This window comes from Polypterus senegalus, chromosome 8, assembly GCF_016835505.1.
Source record: "Polypterus senegalus isolate Bchr_013 chromosome 8, ASM1683550v1, whole genome shotgun sequence".
NCBI lineage: Eukaryota > Metazoa > Chordata > Cladistia > Polypteriformes > Polypteridae > Polypterus > Polypterus senegalus.
The window spans coordinates 185,450,185-185,475,273 of record NC_053161.1 but is presented as its reverse complement, the minus strand read 5'-3'; the positions used below and the strand labels follow the sequence as shown (position 1 = coordinate 185,475,273).

The 25,089-nt window shown below is 38.8% G+C and overlaps 2 protein-coding genes across 2 annotated transcripts in view; one reads left to right on the top strand and one right to left on the bottom strand.

The window, feature by feature from the left end:
* The window catches only part of LOC120533516 (gastrula zinc finger protein XlCGF57.1-like), a 695,777-nt gene extending 680,264 nt beyond the window's left edge, over window positions 1-15,513 (bottom strand). The window contains exons 1-2 of the mRNA XM_039760437.1: window positions 15,406-15,513; window positions 9,222-9,224 (exon numbers count right to left, since the gene is read on the bottom strand). The gene's annotated coding sequence lies outside the window, so the exon portion shown is untranslated. The remainder of the gene's footprint in view (window positions 1-9,221; window positions 9,225-15,405) is intronic.
* LOC120533526 (zinc finger protein 664-like) overlaps window positions 1-25,089 on the top strand; it is a 210,087-nt gene that overhangs the window by 72,786 nt on the left and 112,212 nt on the right. The gene's annotated exons all lie outside the window — the stretch shown is intronic.

The window sequence follows — 25,089 nt, the reverse complement described above, 5'->3', positions numbered from 1 at the left end:
TACGTGGGAAGCGTGATGACACAACTCCGCCTCACACGGCGACCAAGCTGCAGGCTATGGCTGTATATATGTACGTAAGTAGGTTCCAGTTATGACCGTTACGCGTAGAATTTCGAAATGAAACCTGCCTAACTTTTGTAAGTAAGCTGTAAGGAATGAGCCTGCCAAATTTCAGCCTTCTACCTACACAGGAAGTTGCAGAATTAGTGATGAGTCAGTCAGTCAGTCAGGGCTTTGCCTTTTATTAGTATAGATGAAGGCTACAATACATACAAGATTAGCAACAGCTAAGTTATTACAAGAAAGTTAGATGCAGATAATAGCATTACACATTGTTAATGAAGCAGATCAGAATCTTACACGTTTTAATTATTTTTAGCGTGTTTTCCATGTTTAACAGCTATTTCAAGCATATTAATGTCCATAAAGAAAGATGTCACAGAGGGTCTAACGTTCTGAACATAACACTTATGAATAGGAAATTTATGAAGCAAGGAAACCACAGTTACTGCATTTTCTAACATTTAGTCTTCAAAATTTTATACAGAAGAAGAACAAGAATTAAAGAGTAAGATATTGTTTTGTCATTCAAGACAGTAACAAAAATAAATCATTATAAAACATTCTGGAATAGGAGCAGAAGTAAAAGAAATTGGACCTAAACTACATTTTGGCGAAATATTAATGTCATACTTATGAATTAATTTGTTATTTGGGTACTGTTTATTCATAATTTTGAAATGGATTTGTTTATCCTTGTTTGGTAGAAAAAATTATATGGCAGAAAACAGGCAATTTCAAAATGTATGATGTCCAAAGCCATCAGAGAAGTGTGGTGTGCATCTGATGTGGCACAATGACAGGCTGGGCACCTGCTGTTGTCATTTGTCATTAGCTTATCGTTTAAGCTGTTGGTTTAGGAGGAGTACACACACTAACACATTTAACTGAATATAATGGAGAAGGCTTGCTCCTGAGAAATAACTTCTCTTATTGTTGCAGTGAGAAGTACAATACACCTTCTTTGTATTTTTTTTCTTGACCCTACAAGATTCCCGGTGATAACCAGCCTTCCATGTGGCTGAACAGATTCCAGTGTATCAGAATTCTGAGACACAACTGGATGCTTTTTTCTTCTGCTTTTAAGATTTCTAATTCGAGATGATGTGCAGATCATGTTAGATATGTTATTTCTACAGGTAAGACTACCGAGGCTTTTAGTTTCAGCAGTGATTTGTGCACAATTCCTGCAAATCCTCCCCATATTTATCACTTGATCTGTAATATTTTGCTGCCTTGAATACTGTACTGTACTGTATGCTTGCTCATTCTCTCCAGTAACTAAAATGGCTTTTTAATTTTAGACAGGAAAGCCTCAGAGTGTGAATCCTCACAAAACACAGAGACTGAGGTGCATTAGTACCAGCAGTCACTATACAGCGATGTTGTTCCGTTTTGCAAAATAACATTTATTTTCTTAAGTTACTGTCTTTATTGTTGGATTTTGAAAGGACCGAGACTTAATTTTAAATTAAAACAAAACTAAGGCAAGAGAGAAAAACAAAGATGTTTTCATGCAAGTAATGACACCTGAGCACATAACATTAGAAGTTCAGATATACAGAGATTGTAACACAATGTCTACTGTATGTGTAATGTAAAAGAAAAAAAGTGATGCTACATATAATGACAATTAAGTTGGGTTTCTTTCAAAATCCAACAAAAAAAAAAAAAAAAACAGTAATTATTATTATTAGTTGGACTTTAAGCAGAACTGTATCTATTGTGATGGTTTACTTTGGTAATAATTGATCTGCTGGTGTACCAAGGAAGGAGGCAGAACAAGAATAAGGGTACACTTTATTAATGTTTGAACTCTGTGAGTGAATATCTACTGTGTTTATGTTTTTATCAGTTACAGTGAAGTAGAAGAGTCTGGTCGTGTTAAGGGGCAGCAGATAAAGAAGAAGGAAGGAGAAATGTGTGCCATATTGAAGTAGTGGGTGACGCTTCTGCCTGGCACTTCTAGAATCCTCCATCTCAACCTCTGCTCTGATCTGCTGAGCCTTTGCCAAGTGATCACGAGGTATTTGCCTATTTTGCCCCCCACCCCCACCCCATTTCAGAAAACTGTCTCGGTCTCACTACACTGATTGCCTGTCTCACATAGAATTGATTTCAAAGTTCTATTAAATAATTAGAAGGCTTTGGGGATTTTAGACCCTGCCTGTATTTTGGAGTGTCTGCTCCCAACATTTCTTTTCTCAAACATTACTTTGCTTTTTATTCCAAGATCAACCATAAAAACCAGCAGCTTTCTATACTCGTGCAATAAAATCTGGAATGCTTTGCCAATAGAGAAGTGCCAAGCTACAAATGTCTATCATTTTAAAATTTCTAATTTGGCTTTTCTTAATTACTTGCATTGGTTGTAATAGATTAGAAATGGTACTGTGAAAAGTTTGTAAGATCTGGACTGGGCACTAATCTCTCCTGTTTTTCTCTGTTGTCTTTTTCCAGTTTATTGCAATGGTGCCCCCCAGCATCTCCACCGTCTGTTCCATCAACTCAAACTGCCTGTGATGCCGGAGAGAAACAAAGTTCACAAGGCGTCCTGAAATGGAATTGTGATTGGACTGAGACGGCCACAATTATGTATGCTGGGATGTGCAGAGGGGGCTGTGTGGGCTTTGGCTTGGGACCCCACAGGTTTATTATCTCCAGCATCTTTGAAAACTGCAAGTTTGTCTTTGTCCCCGGCCATTTGACCAGGCAGTGTATTTATTACAAAGGATAAGGACACCTCCATTTGCTTCTCATTTACTTTTATAATGCCTTCGATTTTCTTTGTAACTGTATATTTTTGTAGAGCAATTTGAGCAACACTTGTAAACAAAGGTGATATAAAAAAATTATTAGTGAACAAATTTTAAGGGACAGATCAGGAAAAATGTCAGTTTAAACAGAACACATTTTTTATGAAAAAACTGCTAGATAATAACTCTGAGTAGCATCTTGTTCATAAAGCTAAAGTAGCATTTTTCCTTTTTTGAAAAATTTAATGATTCATTTTTTTTAATACCAAGGTATAAAAATGTGTAAATATTTTTGTGTTCCCTTTCCCTAACAGTTTTTAACGCCTCCCTATTGTTGTCCATTTTCATTGTGTGTGTGTGTAATTTTTTCTTTGACAAACATTGTTCACAGGTATTTCACTTTTGTTATTTTTAAACATACCATTTATTTATTCAATAAAAAATGATCTGAAAAAAAGTGTATTGTATTTCCTTTTTAATGTTATAAAAATGAACTGGCTCTGTATCAATATGTGTGAATAAAACTATTCACATGAGATGAATCTGCACACAAACAATAGTGTGTTGTGTTGATTAAACTTAAGAAAGAATATCACGGCACTCTGTTCGCATGGTGTTCATCATAAACTGAACTACTTCATGCTGTTTAAATTCTGCTCAGTTACTGAAGAATATTTTATTTTACAGCTGTAAATTCAGTTCAGTTTTATTGTCTTAATAGGCAAGTTTGGTTTCTCAGGGGGTTTTTACAGAGACACCTTGAAATAACATTAAAAACACATCACTAAGAACAAACTTATTACAAATATGAACTGCTACAACAAGCACTTACTGTAAAAAAATTGAAGTGATAACAGCTCACTCACTTAAGTCTGTGGATGTAAAGTTAAACTTCTTTATAAGATTAAAAGCCGTTGGAATAAATGAGGATTTGAACCGGTGGTTTTATACTCTCAATTCCTTCAGCATCTGACCTGATTGTACAACTGAGAATGAATTAAAGAATTTTAACTAGTGTACAGTTAACACTAAGGACAGGGACAGTCAGGACAAGGCCATACAACACAGTGTTAATTCTTTTTTGTTGAAAAAGGACCATTTATTTCTATAAAACTGGTAGGCAACATTAGGATTTGTAAACCTGATGACTTAAGTCAAATGGCAATTTTATTAATAATTGATATCTAAAGATATTTTTAAACAAACACAATTTGTCCATAGAAGGAAATTGCAACAACAGATGAAAACAGAAAGGGGACTTTATATAATTTATTACGTGAGTGGAAAAATAAAAACACTACATACGTATAAACACACAGTAACTGCCAAATAATACAAAGAGTACACAACATGTGTTTCAGCCTAAACGGGGCTCATCAAATGTGCACACTTATGCTTCCCCTTATGGCATTCAATATTACACCACGAAAGTTGCTTCGTTTATTTCCAGGATGAATATTTTCAATATGGTGAACTAATGTGGAACTAAAATGAATATACCGTAATGTCAAGTTTTTTTTTTTTTATTATTATCAAATGAAACACAATGAAATACAAACTCTCGTAGAAGATAGAAATTCAACATTCTAAAAAGTATAAACAACATTTACAGTACAGGGAGGCTAGATAAATTTCACGGTTTAGTGCAAGATAACAAATAGGGAGCACAGGCCAAAAGACACAGGAGGCATAAATGAAAACATTAATAAATGAGACATGTTATCATAAATCCGTCTGACAGATTTGCTGGATTTCAGTTTCTTATCTGATAGGCAGTATTGTTTCAAATCTTTAATGAACCATGTAAAAGATGGTTTGCTATTTCTCCACTTACTACAGTGTATATGGTATTTACTTATTTAAGAGAATGACAATGTTAATCATATCAGAGACAGATGGACGTCATTAACCTTGAGTGATAACCAGCTGTGTATTTCTAACCAAAATTTGGCCGAAACAGGTCATGAAAAGAACAAGTGTTGTAATGTTTCACAAGTTGAATCACAAAAAGAACACAGGTCCACCTCAAATTTAAATCTTCTTTTTCTTTTAATTATCTTGAAATGTGTTTATTTAATTTTTGGGGAAACAGGCCACTTAAATTTAGAAAAAGCCTTTTTTATCAGAATTGACTGATCCCCATTAAAAACTTGCAAATGCTTTCCTAAGTTAAAATCATGGAAAAGAATGGATTTAAAATTTGCTCTAATAACCTTATTATTACATTTACAATCATTTATACTACAATTACCAATTTTTAAGTTTGCCAGTGCTGGCTTGACTTCTGAATATAACAAGATTTTGTAGATTAACTGTCTTAATGCCAATGGGATTGCCTGAAGAATTTTAAATTAGGTTGTACTCAAAAAGAATACGGGCAGGTTTGTCAGGCAATCCGTAATGTCAAGTTGTGAATCGGCATGCACAGTTCAGATCAAGCCGTGCCGTAAAGTGGATTTTCTTGTTTTTTTCATTAAGCGCATGTGGTGTGTGTCACTACCTGGTTCCCGTTGCCGGTCCGATCGGCGCGCGCACATATTGAAAGGCTACGTCATCTCACACTTTACAGTGCTGCCCAATCTGTTTAATGCATGCATGAACACGTTACAGCTTGCTAGGCTTTCAATACGCCTGCGCGCGCAAATCAGGTAGGCACGCAGATTGGGTAGCGACAGGGAAGCCTTAGACTTTGAATCAATGGTTGGAACTTTTAAGATTAACTGGCTCAGAGCTCGTTTGTCACAATCTGATTCCATGTGGTTTCATATACCCAGATCTATTTTTAAAAAATTAGGAGGAATTGAGTTTCTATTAAAATGCGACTTTAGTATGCGAGATTAGTAAAATTTCTGTTAAATTATCTAGTTTCCACAAACAGATCCTTTCTTTCTGGAAATTGATTGTTACACACAACTTTTCTCCCCACGTCTACCCTATGGAACAACAGAGTGATAACAATTAATAGAAAGTCATTATTTAATAGAAACTGGTTTGAGAGGGATATCTTGTTTGTAACTGATTTGTTGGACTCTGCTAGATTATATGTCCTTTTTGAAGAAATTTAAATTAGGTTGTACTCAAATAGAATACATGCAGGTTTGTCAGCAATCCCATTGGCATTAAAGTTAAATTAAATTAAAGAAACACATTTAAAGATAATTAACAATATATACAGAGAAGAAGAATTTTTAAAAAGAACATTTAAATTTGAGGTGGACCTGCGTTCTTTTTGTGATTCAACTTGTGAAACATTACAACACTTGTTCTTTTCATGTCCTGCTTCAGCCAAATTTTGGTTAGAAATACATAGCTGGTTATCACTCAAGGTTAATGATATCCCACAATTTGATTTGTCTAATATTATGTTCTACATGGATAACGGATATCCATCTGTCTCTGATATGATTAACATTGACATTCTGTTAGGTAAACACCATATACACTGCAATTAATGAAGAAATAGAAAACCACCTTTTACATGGTTCATTAAAGATTTGAAACAATACTTCTTATCAGTTGAGAGACTGAAATCCAGCAAATCTGAAAGAAGGATTTATGATAACATGTCTCATTTTATACGGTTTTCATGTATGCCTTCTGTGTCTTTTGGCCTGTGCTCCCTATTTGTTATTTTGCATATACTGTGAAATGTACAGTATCTAGCAAGCCCCCCACCCCGTGAGATTGTTGTTTATACTTTTTTGAATGTTGAATTTAAATCATCTACGAGAGTTTAGTATTGTATTGTGTTTCATTGGTAATAAAAAAACTAAATAAAAAATAGGGTAGCGAAAGGCTTCAGTAGCCGTCGCCCTGGATGACGTCAGCCGTACCCGACCATAGCTACACGTGACAGTTTGCTAAACAGTTGAAGGTGAAATTAAAACGTTGACTATGCGACGGTAAACTTAACAGATGTTCTATCTAATCACGCCATCTGTCGAGGAGATCAGTCTAGGATTACTATGAATGTTCACAACCTTCCGATTGCAAATACTTAGGGATGGGCGGAGTGTCAAACGACTTGTGATTTATGCGTTTCAACTCTATCAGCGCGCGCAGGACACTGATCACGAGTTCACAGCATGGAAGAACAAATAAATTATTAATAGAGCCACAGCAAATCCCCCAAGTCACGTTAATGCTACGATGACTGTTGAAACAAAACTGGCGACAGTCGTCTAGTCCAGCGTTTTTCAACCGCTGTTCCGGGTGTGCCGTAGGTGCAGACAAGACAAGACACTGAGACAGACTGTGCTTTTTTTTGTGTTTTTTGAAATTCACGCCTAGACTCCCCCGGTCCCCTCTGGGACACCTTCCACTTCCTGGCTCCCTGATGCCTGGAAATCGTCACTGCCTGCATCGGATCCAGGAGGGCGGAGCAACCAGAGAGGAGAGGCAGCACTATCTTGCCCTGGCACAACCCGACCGGGGGGAGCTGTCAGTGACAGTGAGATACTGCAGTGATGGACAAGTTTTTGAAAAGGAAAGAACTGGACTCTGAACAAAATTTGGAGGCAGATGAGAGCCCAAGTATGAGTGGGGATCAAAAGAAAGCAAAGATGGTTAATAAGCAAATTCTCTGGCGCAAGGCAATATAGCGAAAGCTATATTTCAGTTGGATTTACTTGCACTGGAGATACAAACAAACCAACTCCACTGTGCGTGGTGTATGGTGAAAAGCTAGCTAACAGTGCTATGGTCCCAAGCAAACTTAAACGCCATCTCCAAACGAAACATCCTTTGCTTCAAAACAAGAATGCGGACTATTTTATTTGCCTGCGTGACAACATGGAGAAACAGGCAACTTTCATGAGAAAAACCACAAAGGTAAATGAAAGAGCTCTTAAAGCTAGCTATCAAGTTGCTGAACTTATAGCCAAGTCAAAAAAGTCGCACACTGTGGCAGAGACATTAATACTTCCTGCCTGCAAAGCTATTGTAGAGGAGATGCTCGGACCTGAAGCAGCTAAGGAAATAGCCAAAGTCCCTCTCTCAGACAACACAATTTCCAGACGTATTAATGACATGTCTGCAGACATCGAAAGTGTGGTTTTGGAAAAGATCCGTATCAGTGAGAAATTTGCATTGCAACTTGACGAGTCTACTGATATCAGTGGACATGCTCAACTCTTGGCCAATGTGCGTTTTGTTGATGGTGATGCAAATAGAGAAAACTTCTTTTTTTGCAAGGCATTGCCAGACAAAACAACAGGAGAAGAAATTTTTCGGGTCACATCAGAATACCTTGAACAAGGAGGACTTAAGTGGGAATACTGCACAAGTGTCTGCACCGATGGAGCTGCAGCCATGGTTGGGCGCACCAAAGGCTTTGTAAGCAGAGTGAAGGAAAGAAATCCAGATGTGATTGTTACGCATTGTTTTTTACACCGCGAGGCCCTCGTAGCCAAGACTTTACCAGCAGCCCTAGTTCATGTGTTGGATGATGTTGTGCGCATTGTAAACTTTATAAAGTCACGACCCGTGAAAAGTCGCATATTTTCAGCTTTGTGTGAGGAGATGGGAGCGAAGCATAAAACCTTGCTGTTGCATACGGAGGTCCGTGGTTGTCGCGTGGCAAGGTCTTGGTTCGTGTGTATGAGCTGCGGGAGGAACTTAAAGTGTTTCTAACAAATGAGAGGTCAGATTACGCAAAGCAGCTTGCAAGTGATGAGTGGTGTGTAAGGCTGGCATACCTGGCAGATATATTTTATCATCTGAATGAACTGAACACACGAATGCAAGGCCGTAGTGAAAACCTGCTTACAAGTACAGATAAAATAAATGGATTCCGTTCAAAGGTGCAACTCTGGCATCAACACATGGAAAGTGGCAATCTTGAAATGTTCACACTCACCAAGCAATGGCAAGGTGTTCACACTGCTGCACTGTGTGAGATAATAGTTAAACATTTAAAAACTCTTGAGGAGAAGTTGTCATTTTATTTCTCTTCAGTCTCCACTGAATGCCTTGACTGGGTTAGGGACCCTTATAGCTCAGCATCAGTTGGTGGAAAGGACATGACTTTACAGGAGCAGGAGGAACTAACTGAACTGAGACAAAATCGTGGTTTCAAGCTAAGATTTGCTGATCTACCTTTGGACAGTTTTGGTTGGATACCGCCAAGGAGTTCCCCCTTCTGGCAAATAAAGCTATTTTGACATTGCTCCCATTTTCCACTACATATCTGTGTGAGATTAGCTTTTCAAGCATGATTGCCATAAAAACCAAATACAGAGAGAGACTGAGAGCTGTTGACGAAGAGCTACGTGTGTGTCTTTCTTCGATTCCAGCCAGAATATCAGCTTTGTGTTCAGCCAAACAGGCCCAAGTTGCGCACTGAATTTTATAATTTTTCACTATTTTGTTTACTTAATATTTCATAATAAAGTAATTATAAAATACTTTCTTTGTGTTTATTTGATTCATATTCAAGAGAATTACTTTATATATAGTCAATATAGGCACAGAGTTAAATTTTTTAACATTTTCTAATGGTGGTGTGCCTCGTGATTTTTTTCATGAAACAACTGCGCCTTTGCCCAAAAAAGGTTGAAAAACACTGGTCTAGTCGTTGAATGAAAATACCGTAAATGTTAAAGCTAAATTTATAAAGCTGGTCAGATCACTTTTTTAACTATTATAGCAAACGGCATTTGCAAAAATAATAATTATAGAAAATGTATTTATACATATTTACATTATGACTTGGCGCTTACTGCACTACGCTCTCGTGTCTCTCCGTTGGATAGTCTTGTGAGTAGTGATGCGTCGAGCTTGCCGCTTCGAGACTTGTTTCAAATGCGCCTATCACGTGATTTTGAGGCACGCTAGCGTAATGACGTCATTGATATCCGCGCAGTCAGCAGTCGATGTCGCGTTTGCTGAACTGCTTTGGCTCAAAGCGTAAAAGCAGTTGTCCCTGCTACAACGATAAGGTATGCTGACGCAAGTTCAAATCCTAATTGGGTCTCGCGTATGTTGAAATAAGGCTTTTGTATAAAACAGTTAAGTAGTACTTGTCTGTAAGTTAACGAATATATATTTGGAGACACTATGAACGATTTACACTGGGCACCTTTGACCTTGGTGTGGAATCGTGTCCACCTACAATCTGTAACAAATTGATGAGCATATTTTGCGTATGGTAGCATGTATTATAACAATCCAGAATCTATTCCACTCCATGTCGATCATATCAAAGAGGCTAAGAAACGGTTCACTAAAGCCAACGTGGTCATTACACCAGTATATGCGCAAGACATTCCTCATTAAACGTTTTTACTATTCAGTGATTCCCAGATCTGTAGCAGATTTGTATTATTGATTTCCAAAAAGCAATGTGAGTTAAAGCGAGTGCTGCATAACTAATAACAACTGTCTTTAAAAACAGAATCAGTGCAATCGACAGCATCTTCTGCAATTTAGTGAAAGCCTCTGGATTTCTGGGTTAATGAGACAGAAATTTTGTAAAGAAACTTTGTGAATTCATCCAGAGGTGAACATAAAGATCACTCAAGTACTGACAAGAAGGAGCAGCTGGATAAGAACATCTGGAGCCAAACTTTCAAAAAGCATCTGACTTTGTCAGCAACATCCTTTCCTTCTGAATGCATCTTATCAAAGGCTGCGCTGGGGGGTAAATAAGTAATATTCCAAACTGCAGCAAAACAGAGTAAATCATTGATGTAAATAGAATTATTGAAAGACTAAGCTTTTTTCATTTCTGTATTCTTAAACCATCTTCAGTTCCACAGTCACTGTTACATTTAATGTTCTCTGCTCCTTACCTGTCTTGTTACCCAAAGCATCAACACTCAGTTTCATTCAAGGCTTTACCGTTCTTCTTTTCATACACATAAGACACATATTTCCTCTACATACATATCTAATAATAACAGTAAACTGGCAGGTGCCTTGTCTCCCATTATGTGAGCTTGTCTGCCACATGTTACACTGAGGGGCAAATGCAATGGAGAATACCAACAATTTACACCTTCAGAAGTGGAATAAATCGACTGTATAAGTAGAACATTTCAGATAAACGATGAATTTTGTTAATCATAAACAATGCAACATAACTACTATATGTGTTGTTACTTTTTTATTTATTCTCACCAAACGTTACATATCTACATGGGAGATGAACATGGGTAATATATTTATAATCATTCTCACTAAAATACACTGTCAAAATATATTAATGAGCAAACTGAGACAATTCCTTAATTGGCCTTAAAGAAATATAAAAAAGCGTGTGCGCTGTCATTTAGGACAGAATGCATTGTTAACGTGACGCACTCTCTACTGACACGATGTCACGAAAACAAAGAAACAGCACAGTCCATGCAAACTCATATCCTCCTTGATTTTTGACCTTATGATTAATTGTCAATATCAAATCAATAAAGTCATTTTAAGAAGATGACAAGTCTGCTATAGTCAGTTTAATCAACGCTCCTTTTAAAAAGTTTGCTTATAGAGAATATAAAACAGAATCTCAATGATACGGGTCTCGCGAGTAGTAACGAATAAAATGTGACATTGAGAAATTATAATTCCTAATAATGGGAACAAGTAAAAACTACGACTTCCTAAAACGGACACTGTAAATGTAGGCATTTCAATAAATAATTTAGGAGACTTGTGTGTGCATTTCAATATCGATTTAAGAACAACGTATGCCACCTGTTGTACTATAAACAGTAGCTCAAGCAGCACTTAACAGTAAACAAGACAATGACTGACTGAAAAGAAGATGCTGCGCCGCAACAATAAAGGTTTACACTGTCATTCTGCATGTTCAGAAGGTGCTAATTGGCTGAAACAGTTTAAAGCGAATTGTCCTAAGTTGGAAGTGCTGTATAGCGATCAGAAACGAAAAGACACATTTAGGCATGCTGGACAGTAGTTTGTTATTCGACAGTACAAATTCAGTGCGACAGCAGGGTCTTCAAACACTCAAATATGAGGCTTATTACGTTTTACAGTGAAACTCTCTAAATACAAAATATAATTAGGGACGCGTGCCCCCTGCCCAACTACGGCGGCCCAACCTTCCCTTGATCGCTCGATTCGCTCGCTATCCATCCAAGTCCGAAATTTTTGTTCAATGGAGGAATTGAAAAAACACCTTTCACAAGAGGAGGATCAACAATGCAAACTCCTGGTGTTTTTATTGAGAGACAGTTGCAATACCATTGAACTACCTAATCAGGATAATTAACTAGCTCCACACAACTGAACTACTACTACTGTTCTTACTGCGGCGGATGTAGAAATATGTTGTTTGACATATGCACGTTAAATTGGTTTAATTGAAACGAGAGTATCATTGTTGTACTCTCCTAATGAAGATGAAAAAATTTTATTTATAGATGTATACTATATGATGTACGGTTTTGGAAAAAATTAAGCATTCTATAAAAAGGTTGCACGATTTACCTAATCTTTTTATATATACATAAAGTTGATATATGACAATACATCTGAAATCACAGCAATCCACAAGAACAATAATGAATTCTCAGCAACTACCTGAATTTTAGCTTCAGGCCGTCACTTAACGATATCAACTGAAGTGTATAATGTCAATACGAATTGCAAAATATAACTAGAGAATTAAAGTGTCAGGTAGAGTCTCAAAAAAATAGAGGTCAATGCCTATGAGTGTGTTGAGGGTTCGCAAAGATTCAGTAACCAGTGCGCATGTCTGCTCGAGGCTTCAAAGCCCTGTCATGATGCAATCTCAGTATGCATGTCTGCTCAGTACTTCTAACCAAGCTTGACGATTCCAGTGCGCATGTCTGCTTAGTGCTTTGAATCATTATTCATTGAGTGGGTAGTGCTGCAGCCTCGCAGTTAGGAGACCTGGGTTCACTTCCCGGGTCCTCCCTGCATGGTGTTTGCATGTTCTCTCCGTGTCCGCGTGGGTTTCCTCCGGGTGCTCCGGTGTTCTCCCGCAGTCCAAAGACATGCAGGTTAGGTGCATTGGCGATACTAAATTGTGCTTGGTGTGTGTGCCCTGTGGTGGGCTGGCGCCCTGCCCAGGTTTTGTTTCCTGCTTTGTGCCTTGTGTTGGCTGGGATTGGCTCCAGCAGTAGTTAGGATACAGCGGGTTGGATAATAGATGGATGGATGAGTTCAAAAACTCGACAGAATTCAAATGTGAAATGAATTTTTGTGGATAATCAATACATTTTAAATATTTGTGCCCGATAATACTTAGTGGCAAAAAATAAAACTATAAATTATACATCATACAAATGCGGACTTGCAGAAAGCAAAGAAGAGCTTTAGTAATACGGGTGATGACACATTTCTCACTATAATCATATATCATAAATATCCATTCTTCGCCTCGTGCAACGCTTTCATGCAACACTGAACATCATATAGTATACATCTATATATAATTGTTTTCCTCTTCATTACATACATACATACATAAAAAACATACATTATATACGTCCACTCTGCTGAAAACAGTAGTGGTGCAGTGGTAGCGTTGCTGCTCCATAATAAGGCTTGCGTGGGTTCGGATCCCACGTCCACCCACTGTGAATTGTCACCCAAAAGAGTCTGTTTTTCTTTTTTTTTCATTTAATAGTAGTCTATAACAAAAAAAAAATATTTGAGTTATGAATTCAACTGTTATTGTAGTTGTTGATGGCGGGTTTAGCGGTTTAAATTTTTAAATATTAAATTAATAAGGTGGAATGTGTTCTTACATTGAGTGTTCGGGAGGGAGCTACATGGTAAATGTGTTAGTAACTGGGATTGCGCCTCTATTACTGGAAGATTGCTTAAGAATGATACAGACTGGACAACTACAGTATGTGTTTTAAGAAATGTTTTATTATTGCACTGTGCTGTGACTAAGACAACTTTTTACTGATCGCCTATCCGGACCTTGAAGATGTGTTCACGAGGGAGGGATGCTGCTGGTAAAGGCAGATGCTTTTTCGACAGCAGGTCCAGATGTGTTTATCCCGCTGGTTTTTGTTGCCTCAGCACTCAAGAGGATCTTTAATGTCGACCTTGATATGTGCACTGCTCACCTTGAAGTGTCCCGTGTGTGTCTGTGTGCCGGTGACTGATCTGCACCGTGTCTCTCAGCCTCTCTGATGTGCTCCGGATTGACACCTTTGAAAGTTTGGTGCAGCAGAGCAAATACAACCTGATCTACCACAGTGGGTTTGTTATCACCTTATTCAATGGAGGGGTTCATGGATGTCAAATGGCAATGAACAGAAGATGGATTAATGTGAATATGTGAGCTGCCTTACGCAATTAGTCATCGCATTTTGATGGCGATTCTGAGTGGGGATGATTCCCGAACAGATCTCTTTTGCGATCCTTCCACAGTATCTCTCAAAATTATTTAGTTCAAATTGTTTATAAAGATTTCCCTCCTGATCATTTCTTTTATTATTATTAATTTTGATGAGTCTTTAATTCGTATCGAACCGGGGCTAGCACTACGCTCAGAATTTGAAAAGCAACCACCTTAGTTAGTTGAGTCACAAACGGTATCTTTTCTTCGTAGCGAACTCGTTACTTTCGTGCTCCACAAAATATTGTAAAGTATTAATAAATTAAATATTTCAATACTTGATCGAATAATAACATCTGTGATTTAAGGATTTTACCTTTTCTTTCTCAAATGTGCTTACCTATATCATGGCAAAGTACAGGGATAAACCTTTATTTTCCGTCTACTCCGTTTTAATTAAGTCAGAACAAAGAAAACATTTAAGGCTATTAAATGTAATCACAAGAAAAGATGAGGGTTAATTATAATACTAATAACAGGAGCGATTATAATGATACAGTGCAAAACTAAATATTCATTTAAAGAGCCGGCGATCCATAAGTGAGGAGTCTTATTTTAACTCTTGCTATCGTATAGTGCATTCTACCTGTCGGCGTTATATATATGTTTTTTAGACATCAGACACCAGAAACTGCTGACGAACCCTTCTCTTCGTTGTCAGCCTGTTAGCGAAAAAGTAAAAGCAATAAGAGTTTTAACAGACGTCATTGAAGTGGATCATGAGTTTGTGTAACATTAATGAAAATGGCCAGGAGGTGTCACTAGAGAGATAAAGTGTCAAATACTTCGAAGCTTCGATACGATTTCCGACACAATTGCTTCAAACGTTTTCATGGTTCGTGAGGCTTCACTCCGCCCATCACTACTGAACACCGCGGAGGGACAAAACTGAAACAAAGGCAGAAATCAAAGCGCCGTTAGTGTGGAATGGCCGTCTCCCCGATGTCTGCGATTCGAGAAGGAAACGACAAAAGGAACACACGGAGAGAAATGAACAGGCGCCAGCGATGCGACTGGGTAGTACGAATTAAAATTTGGGACTCAGCCACATGTAGTGAACCGCAGATACCAATGAAAAGAAACAGCAGGCGGGTGGCCACAGGAGCATTCACTCGAGCAAAGTTCGGCGGGAGGCTAACTAACGAACACAAAAGCGCCGCTCGCCAATCAATCAGATCGCGCGCGGCGATTTTAAAGGAGCGAATGAAAACTCACACATCCATAAAGTGCATCCCCAAAATCAAGAGCACTTACTGTCTGTCTCTCGGCAATGGAATTGTTTCTGAACTCGTTCACACTTCTCTCTCAGTCAACAAAAGTCTTGTATACGTAGTGTATCACAAAGCGAGGAAGTGGCAGCGTGATTACAGTCGTTGTCGCGTTGGATGACGACATCATGTGGGCAACTTATGATCACGTGACAGTTAAGCGAGCCCCATGTCTCTCCATACTATCCCATTACAGAGCCACAGCACCATACGTCACTGCAGTTTTAGACTCGGAAGTGACGTTTAAGGACTGACTGCGTAACATTACTTTCGGAAGGTCTCCAACTTCCGCTTACTGTGGAGCTCCACAGTGGCTTCAGCCAGACCCCTCTCACGCTGCCACTGTCTCGCTTTGTGAAACATTACGGACGCAGGAATGTTACTGAGTGAGACAGAATTGTGATCGAGTTCAGAAATAATCCCATCGCCAAGAGGCAGACAGTAAGTGCTCTGAGTTTTGGGGATGCACTTTATGGATGTGTGAGTTTTCCATTAGAATCGCCGCGCGCGACTTGAGTGAGAGCCGAGCGGCGCGTTCGTTAGCTCCCCGCCGAACTTTCCTGAAGTGAACTCATATGGTCACTCGCGCGATGTTTCTATTCATTGGTATCTACGGTTCACTTCACGTGGCTGAGTCCCAAATTTTAATTCGTAGCACCCAGTCACATCGCTGGCGCCTGTTCATTCCTCTCCGTGTGTTCCTTTTGTCGATTCCTTGTCGAATCGCAGACATCGGAGAGACGGCCATTCCACACGTACGGCGCTTTGATTTCTGCATTTGTTTCTCTTTTGTCCCTCCGCGGTGTCCAGTTCAAAGACCGTCGCAGAAGTGGGAACCGGCCGGCAATTAAAAGAATAGTGAGGAGTCAGATTAGTAAAAGTGAAAAACGAACTGGAGTCCATGACCGTGGAGAAGAGTCTTAGAGAATACGAACTGAGAACAAATACTGAGATATAGTGAGAGAGAACGGCAGTGCTGCCATGAAGTAACTCACCTTTAAGAGTATAAATTATATGTACTTAACTGGTAAACGTTGGCCATCACTATCTGTATTTACACACACGGCCTTAAACCTGCTTTACCCAATGCAGACAGCAGACATTTACATGCATCGCTTGAATGGACACTTAAATGTGTGTCTTTTATTTCCATTTAACCTGTATCAAATATGACAAACTTCCATGTTTCAGTAATGTCTGTTAGTGAGCACTGGAGAAATTAATAGAGATTTGTGGTTTGTGTTACTGCCTCACAGTTCTGTCAGAATGAATTTGAATCTCAGCCTGTTTTTTAAGTCTCTATGTAGTTTCCATGTCTGCTCTTTTATTCTTATTTTCTCCACTTCTCTAAAGATGCTCAGGTTTAGTGGGCTGGCAAGTCTAACTTGTCTTGGTGTGGTTGTGGACTTGAATGTGAGTGTACCCTATGGTGGTCTATAGCTGGCTCCTGCCCTGTACTAGTACTCTGGTTTTCTTCCTGTACCCCAATAACTTCTATTAGTGTTTGTTTTGCACTGGACCACGGTGGTGAGGTGGAAGTTAAGGTCCATTTGGCTACTTATACATGTGACTTTATCATACAGACCCAGCCAGGCTGTGTGGGTCACCCCATGTGCCACTCTTAGGTGAACACCACTGTCAGGACTGGCATCCCTCTTCTGGCCAAGACCCACTTTTTAATTTAATTAGAATATTCATGAAGGTCAATAATGAGCCGCTTTTACTCTGCAACCACTCCCCTTTTTTAGGGTTACCCTTAGCAAACTGGTCCGTCAGAAGCACAAATGGAGCCTTAAGAAAGACTGAAGCACAGAAGGCCTCCACCATGCCAATCTCACAATACTGGGTGGTGCTGCTGTTTAATACGAGTTTATTAATGTGTTAATTACTAAAATACTTGTGATCTGTGCAGAGTGTACTTAAACGAGATGAAGCTGATAAACTTGAAACTTGTTTCAAAGTTGTTGATAATGAAGTTGTTTTGAACGTTTTTGTCCTGGAGCATGTCAGATTTGCCAACCACAGTCGCCGATCTCATCACCTGACCATGTTAATTTAAACAATTGTTACATTTAGCGATTGTGTGCCGACCATTCAGCAGAGTTGTGCTCAGCCCTGTTTCTAACAGCCAATAGCATGCTGCTGATGACGCCTGTGGAGTACAAAGGGTTAACCGCTGTGGCCCTTTATTATTTTTTCCCCCTTTTGTTTTGCTATCTCAAACACGAGATGACAGAAAGAGGAACATCTCTTATTTCTGTTTGGTTCAAAACCTGCAGTTTCTTATTCCTCTTCACTTTACTCTATGCCTTCTACTTCAGGGAAACATTCACTGGTTGTCTGCTCTCCTGCACACTCAGTCTGCCCCTAAGACTAAAAACAAAATCAGACCTGTTTAAATTTATCTTAGCGAGTCGCAGGCTAGTTGAAGTCAGACATTGGGTGTCTCACATTAGGCGGCCATCTTTACAGGGACACACCACCAACTGCCTCCATCTCGCTAAGATTATGTAAATGAAGGCTATGATTTAAATAATGGTTTTGGATTTTGTAAGCTTGCGGCAAGTTGACCAGTGATTTTAAGTTCATCCTTCATATGCCCCTCTTTTTTAAAATAATCCTGAGGCCTAACTTGTATAAACCTTCCTTAACATTAACTATTAACAAAATTCCGGGACCCTAACAGTATTGAATGTTTAATCAAAGTAGTGAATATTGTTGACATGCAACTGTGCAAGATGGCCTCCTTCTTCTTCTAGCCTGTTGGACCCTCCTTTCATTCCCAATCTCATTTTACAGCTAATGTGACATGAAAAGTGATGAGTTACTGTCTGATTGCTATGAACTGTCTGACTTGACATCAGCTTTAACTAACAGGATGTTATAAAAATCAAATATCTTTAGATCTGAATGATGCAGTTTTAATGGAATTGATTTCTGTTTTTTTTCTACAGAGAGACAAATCTGCCATTTACTGTAACGTTTAAATGGATGTGAAAGAGGAGACGTGTGAGGCTCACCTGAATATCATAGAATTGAGGATCAGAAATGTTAAGTTTGAAAACTGTGAGTGGGAGAGTGTCCACTCCAAACAGGAGAGTCTGGACATTAAGGAAAAGGAAAGTGAACTGCGGTCAGTGAGCATTAAAGAGGAGGATGAAAAGGAGTGTGTCAGCACTCAGGTGGCCAGCTATAGGAGTATGGAGCGTGTCAAGGAAGATGACCTTCATTATGAACACCAAGATGGAGCAGTGACCGGGTTAGTCTCTTCTCATAGCAGACACTCTTCATCTCTGGAGTCTTGTAAATTATGAATCATTACAGTCTGACACAAAGTTGACTGAAGAAATTCCATCTCCTAAAATTCAGGAAGGTCAACCACCACCTAAAACATCATCTAAAACAAGTAAGTGAAAAATAAAAATGTGTGTACGTCTTAGGGGTCAGAGTTATGGGCCTGAAAGTGCTGTCTTGTGCTTTTTTAATTGAAACTTAGATGACATTTCAAACAAAATTAAACAAACAGTAAATCACAATTTCACTATATTTTTCCAAGTTTTGGAATTTTCTGTTCTTCCATTATAGTTTGTAGCATTAACAAAACTTTCTAAACCTGTCTTTTGTTAAAGTGTTAAACAAAGGTACAGTTGCAAGAAAAAGTCTGTGAATCCTTTTGATTTTCTGCTCTAATTTTCTCAACAGTGTGGTCTGATCTTCAATTAAGTCCCCAAACATAGACAAACACTATCATGTTAAGCAATAACAATTAGACTTCTCGTCATTCCTGAATAAATTGTTTAAACCTGAACAGTCCAGTTTGTGACCCCCTGTCTTTACTAACTTGCTGATCCTCCATTATCTTCAATGACCTCCACCACACGTTTCCTGCAGTTTCTGCCCAACCTTCAATTTTACTTCATTCCTCCTTTCCAGAGTGTTCAATTCTTTGATGTTTCTGGGATTCCTTGAATGATCAGCTGACTTCAGGTGTAGCTGTGGATTCTGATTGGCCAGTGCAGAACACCAGTTTTGTTCAGTTTAAGCCTTTCTCTTGTAGATTTCTTCTTTTCTTTTTGCTCAATGTCTTGTTTCATTCCCTAACTTATATCAAGCTTTCGCTATTCTGACATTCTCCTCTCATATTTCTTCATAATAATTTTTAACTCCGCATTACATTGATGATGTCATCCTGTCCAGGTCCTGCAGAAGCAAAAAAAAAACCCAACTATGATTCTACCATGAGGTGCTCTTTTACCTCCAAGCCACTGTGAAATGGGGACACAAACATGGTGACATGGGGTGACAGGCCTTCGAAAGACCCGCACACCAGACCATGGGTGATTATTTATAACACTATGAACAGAATTGAATGTGAAAATATGTGCATGCCAAAATAAACAGGAAAATGTGTACACCCAAAAAAATCGAATTTACAAAACCTGGCATACACACATTTTTATACAATTTACTTTTTTTTTTTATAAATCACAATCACTTTTTAAATACTCATATGTGATCACTCCTTTTAATCCCCACCCTGAACAATTCATATATGGAGCTTGCTAATCCATCTCCTACATATGCAGTCAGGATGCTGCAGAACTTCATTATCTGATAGAGCCTCCTCTCTCCTGATGCTTTGAGACACCATCACCTGCATTCAAGAATATCTGGCTTTGCTCTTCATCTGAGAGTGAAAGGTCGTTCATGTAGTTACAGCACCTCTGTGCTCTGGGGTTCAGGAAAGGTGTGAGGCAAAACTGTTTGAGCGAGTAGCCACTGTCACGTGGCACATGTAATGACATGATTGCTGTTACAATGTATAGTTCAGGCCACATGAAACACTGAGGGGTCAGCAGGTTACTTCACCAACAAGCAGTTCACCACATAAAGCAACATCACGTCTGTTAAAGCTACTTAATTCAAAATAAATGAATCACGGGTTGAGCGAGGTCATGTAGACATGACGTTTTTCAGCCACATCTTGGATGACTTGTGTATTAATGGAGTGTGTAGAAGTCGGGTTTGGATCACCGGTCCGTTGTGCACCTGGCATGTAATGTAGGTATGCTGACAAGAACAAAACCGCCACATTACTTACTGGGTTTATTGGAGTCTCTACTCTTCTGAGCTTATGGTTAAAAGCTGAGGTATAATTTGGTGTTTACTGTAACAAAAAAGTTTGAACTAAAGACAGGTGTTTTTTTTTTATTTAGTATTTCAGTAACAGTAAGGCTTCAACAAGTGAAATAAAATAAAGTTAAAAGTGCTTTTCTTTAGGACGTGCTTGCTTTGACATTCATCTGCTTGTATTGTCTGTTGCTGACAAGTCATAATGACAGTGGAACAGGGAACTTGTGGTTGGCTAGACTGTGCAGGTAAAGCATACAGAAGTTTAGGAGGCCAGTGTACTTTGGCACCTTAAGGTCAAGAACGTTTAAGGATAACAAAACTGACAAGCTGCCATCCAGCCACGTGGACCAGGTTGATAATGACTTTTTAAGGTATCTCTGTCCTGCCATGTCCTGTTAGCAACTAGTAGTAGCCAATGGTATTAGAGCTTGTGTTATTAGTAAGAACTAAAGATCTGACTTTGGAGTGAATTAAAAGGACACAGCACAAATACCTCCTTGTAACACTTTCATTTTAATAATTATAATAATAATAATAATTCATTACATTTATATAGCGCTTTTCTCAGTACTCAAAGCGCTATCCACACAGGGAGGAACTGGGAAGCGAACCCACAATGTTCCACAGTCTTCTTACTGCAAAGCAGCAGCAGCACTACCACTGCGCCACCATTTTACTGCTCTGCTGATTTGAGTGTTACCTTTGCAAGACTTAGAAAGTAAAAGAAATTTGATTGACTCTTCCTGGTGACCTGTGCAGGTTTTCTTCCACAAATGTCACTACTTACAGTTAACAAAGGCAGCTTCAGCCTTGCTACATGCCCTTATTATAATATGAGTGCAGTAAAGTTCTTCGATTGAGTTAGGAGAGCTGGACACGGCTGCTGATTGCCATTTTATATTGTCAGAAACACGTCATGTTTTATGCGTGTATACCCACACTGTACGAACACTGGATGTAGTGCATCAGTAGTCAGTTAATGACTTCCAGAATAGCAGGTATAATGGAGTGAAACTTAGCCAAGATACTATTGACGTGTCAGCCAGCTCCCTGAGAAGTGACAACACCTAGCCGATATAAAGTGATGACACAACAGAACTTCTTTAGTGCAAATACGTATCGTTGGTGCTCTTAAAGGGAACTAAAATACAGTCTGTACATCATAGTCGTCATTTTTGAGGTGTAATTTCACTTCACTTATGCTTGGGAGGTGTCGTTTAGCTGGTTTGGGTGCATTTTACTACTTAATAAAGGATGTCATTATTTCCCAGTTTCTCTGTAATATTATGTATGCATTGGTCAGAGTTGCTGTAAATATATGTTTGTTCCCCTGTCAAGTTTTCTTCTGTAAATCTCGACATTTGAATGGGCATATACACATTTTCAGTCTCATTTTGTCTGTACTCAAGCTTTGTAAATGAGGTCTCAGGACATTCACTTGTCTACCTATAGAGAGATCTGACTCCAGACAGCCTGACTCCAAACTCAACAGGAGGCTTCAGTCTGCACAGGCCCAAAATGGATTACTGGTTTAGATAATTTACAGTGGTGTGAAAAACTATTTGCCCCCTTCCTGATTTCTTATTCTTTTGCATGTTTGTCACACAAAATGTTTCTGATCATCAAACACATTTAACCATTAGTCAAATATAACACAAGTAAACACAAAATGCAGTTTTTAAACGATGGCTTTTATTATTTAGGGAGGAAAAAAAATCCAAACCTACATGGCCCTGTGTGAAAAAGTAATTGCCCCCTGAACCTAATAACTGGTTGGGCCACCCTTAGCAGCAATAACTGCAATCAAGCGTTTGCGATAACTTGCAATGAGTCTTTTACGGCGCTCTGGAGGAATTTTGGCCCACTCATCTTTGCAGAATTGTTGTAATTCAGCTTTATTTGAGGGTTTTCTAGCATGAACCGCCTTTTTAAGGTCATGCCATAGCATCTCAATTGGATTCAGGTCAGGACTTTGACTAGGCCACTCCAAAGTCTTCATTTTGTTTTTCTTCAGCCATTCAGAGGTGGATTTGCTGGTGTGTTTTGGGTCATTGTCCTGTTGCAGCACCCAAGATCGCTTCAGCTTGAGTTGACGAACAGATGGCCGGACATTCTCCTTCAGGATTTTTTGGTAGACAGTAGAATTCATGGTTCCATCTATCACAGCAAGCCTTTCAGGTCCTGAAGCAGCAAAACAACCCCAGACCATCACACTACCACCACCATATTTTACTGTTGGTATGATGTTCTTTTCTGAAATGCTGTGTTCCTTTTACGCCAGATGTAACGGGACATTTGCCTTCCAAAAAGTTCAACTTTTGTCTCATCAGTCCACAAGGTATTTTCCCAAAAGTCTTGGCAATCATTGAGATGTTTCTTAGCAAAATTGAGACGAGCCCTAATGTTCTTTTTGCTTAACAGTGGTTTGCGTCTTGAAATCTGCCATGCAGGCCGTTTTTTGCCCAGTCTCTTTCTTATGGTGGAGTCGTGAACACTGACCTTAATTGAGGCAAGTGAGGCCTGCAGTTCTTTAGACGTTGTCCTGGGGTGTCTTGTGACCTCTCGGATGAGTCGTCTCTGCGCTCTTGGGGTAATTTTGGTCGACCGGCCACTTCTGGGAAGGTTCACCACTGTTCCATGTTTTTGTCATTTGTGGATAATGGCTCTCACTGTGGTGCGCTGGAGTCCCAAAGCTTTAGAAATGGCTTTATAACCTTTACCAGACCGATAGATCTCAATGACTTCTGTTCTCATTTGTTCCTGAATTTCTTTGGATCTTGGCATAATGTCTAGCTTTTGAGGTGCTTTTGGTCTACTTCTCTGTGTCAGGCAGCTCCTATTTAAGTGATTTCTTGACTGAAACAGGTGTGGCAGTAATCAGGCCTGGGGGTGGCTACGAAATTGAACTCAGGTGTGATACACCACAGTTAGGTTATTTTTAACAAGGGGCAATTACTTTTTCACACAGGGCCATGTAGGTTTGGATTTTTTCTCCCTAAATAATAAAAACCATCATTTAAAAACTGCATTTTGTGTTTACTTGTGTTATATTTGACTAATGGTTAAATGTGTTTGATGATCAGAAACATTTTGTGTGACAAACATGCAAAAGAATAAGAAATCAGGAAGGGGGCAAATAGTTTTTCACACCACTGTATAATAAAGTTCTTATCAAATGTCAGTGAACCTCTGAAGCACCACCAATATAAATGCTGGGTGTGGTCTTTCAGGAGTGATATTAATGTGGCCCTGTCTCTTAGGGTCTCACCCACAAAAACACAAAAATATTTGGATAATTAATAAAACGTGAAATTACATAAATTAAATGAAAGGGCAAGTAATATTTGAAAAACAACAAAAGCACTAACAAAGCAAAGTTGTTCTTTGAAATGCTTTTGTTAGCTTTTCCACCTTTATTCTTATGTCTCTTTTTTATAATCTCCTCTTGACAATCTTTAAGAGTTATCTTGATGTGATGTTGGAACAGCTTAGCTGTTTGCTAAACTAACAACCTCAATGGTCTGATGAACGGTCTCCTCTTGTCTGTTACATTTCTTATGTTCTTATTCTGTATGTTCCACCCACATTTCTTCCCTTTTATTTGTGTGGATGCCTCCAAGCTACACCTCCAGTCTCCTCTCATTGGTTGAACACCTGACTTGACTGGACTGTAAAAGTTTAAATGACGTGTTCAGCATTGACAGTCCAGCTGTTTGTGTTTTATGAGTTCAGGTTGATTATGTTTGTCTGTTTTTGTAGTGCAGTCGAAGATCAGACCACATTCTCTGGAGGAATTTGGGCAGAAATTCAGGGGATTCCAAAGGGTTCACTAATTTTTTCATACATATGTAGAGAGATTTAATTCTATGGAAGATTTTAAGCAACATCTTCTCAGATCTGCTTAATCCAACTGAGTGTCCATCTCTGTGCATCTTTAGGTAATAGTCTTGAGTTTGGCCTGTTTGTGTTGTCATGTGTACAAAAACATGGAGACACAGTTAGAAAACAATTATGGGTAAATTTTGCACAAATATGTGGAAGGTTGTCTTTACACAAAGAATGATAGCCAGTTGGAATAAATGCCCAAGTAGTGTGTTAGACCGTGGGAGTTTGGGGGCTTTCAAAACTCGACTTGATGTTGTTTTAGAAGAATTAAATGGATTGGACTGGTGAGCTTTGCTGGTTTAAGTGGCCTGTTCTCGTCCATATTGTTCTAATGTCCTAATAGATGTGCAGTCACCTGAGGGAAATTTACAGACTGGTTGCTATCTCGGCTCTTCACTTTCTTTTTTGCTTCATCTCCCTTTCTCTTATACAAGGCCTTTTTGTGCTTTACTTTAGTATTGTTCAAGTTTGGATTTATCCGGCTTTGACTTGTTTGTCGTTTAATGGTACATGTTCAGGTTGCTTATCTTGCTCTGTATTTCAGCTGATGGAAAGAGAAAGACTTTACAAGGTGGAGTTTGGATTGTCGTTGGACTTGTTTACAAACCCTCTTGAGAAGTTTTGGTGTGTTTGAATATTACTTTTTTATTTA